The 931-nt window shown below is 39.6% G+C and overlaps 1 non-coding gene across 1 annotated transcript; it reads left to right on the top strand.

Annotated features, from left to right (window-relative positions):
• Positions 1-108, top strand: LOC130947062 (small nucleolar RNA R71). The gene has a single exon (XR_009072474.1). It is a non-coding gene; the product is annotated as a small nucleolar RNA R71 (small nucleolar RNA).
• The last annotated feature ends 823 nt before the right edge of the window (positions 109-931 follow it).

Here is a 931-nt window from a genome sequence, read left to right as displayed (position 1 = left end):
AAGCATATCAGATGGACACTTTCTGATCAATTGTTTGTATCTTTCCCAAGCTTCATAGAGGGATTCTCTATCCTTCTGTCTGAAGGTTTGGACTTCCACTCTAAGCTTACTCAATTTTTGAGGTGGAAAGAACTTTGCCAAGAAGGCATTGACTAGCTTTTCCCAAGAGTCCAGGCTTTCTTTAGGTTGTGAGTCCAACCATGTTCTAGCTCTGTCTCTTACAGCAAAAGGGAATAGCATAAGTCTGTAGACTTCAGGGTCAACCCCATTAGTCTTGACAGTGTCACAGATTTGCAAGAATTCAGCTAAGAACTGATGAGGATCTTCCAGTGGAAGTCCATGGAACTTGCAATTCTATTGCATTAGAGAAACTAATTGAGGCTTAAGCTCAAAGTTGTTTGCTCCAATGGCAGGGATAGAGATGCTTCTCCCATAGAAGTCGGGAGTAGGTGCAGTAAAGTCACCCAGCACCTTCCTTGCATTGTTGGCATTGTTGTTGTTTTCGGCTGCCATGGGTTCTTCTTCTTTGAAGAATTCGGTCAGGTCCTCAATAAAGAGTTGTGCCTTAGCTTCTCTTAGCTTTCGTTTCAAGGTCCTTTCAGGTTCAGGGTCAGCTTCAACAAGAATGCCTTTGTCTTTGTTCCTGCTCATATGAAAGAGAAGAGAACAAGAAAATATGGAATCCTCTATGTCACAGTATAGAGATTCCTTGAGGTGTCAGAGGAAGAAAAATGGAAGACAGAGGTAGAAAATTCGAACTTATCAAAGAAGATGGAGTTCGAATTTTGCATCAAGGAATAGTGTTAGTCCATAAATAGAAGGATGTGAGAAGAAGGGAAGTAATTTTCGAAAATTAAGTAAAAGATTTTGAAAACATTTTGAAAAACACTTAATTGATTTTCGAAAATAAGAGTGGAAAAGAAATCAAGTG

This window comes from Arachis stenosperma, chromosome 8, assembly GCF_014773155.1.
Source record: "Arachis stenosperma cultivar V10309 chromosome 8, arast.V10309.gnm1.PFL2, whole genome shotgun sequence".
Lineage (NCBI taxonomy): Eukaryota > Viridiplantae > Streptophyta > Magnoliopsida > Fabales > Fabaceae > Arachis > Arachis stenosperma.
This window is presented reverse-complemented; position numbering and strand designations above follow the sequence as displayed.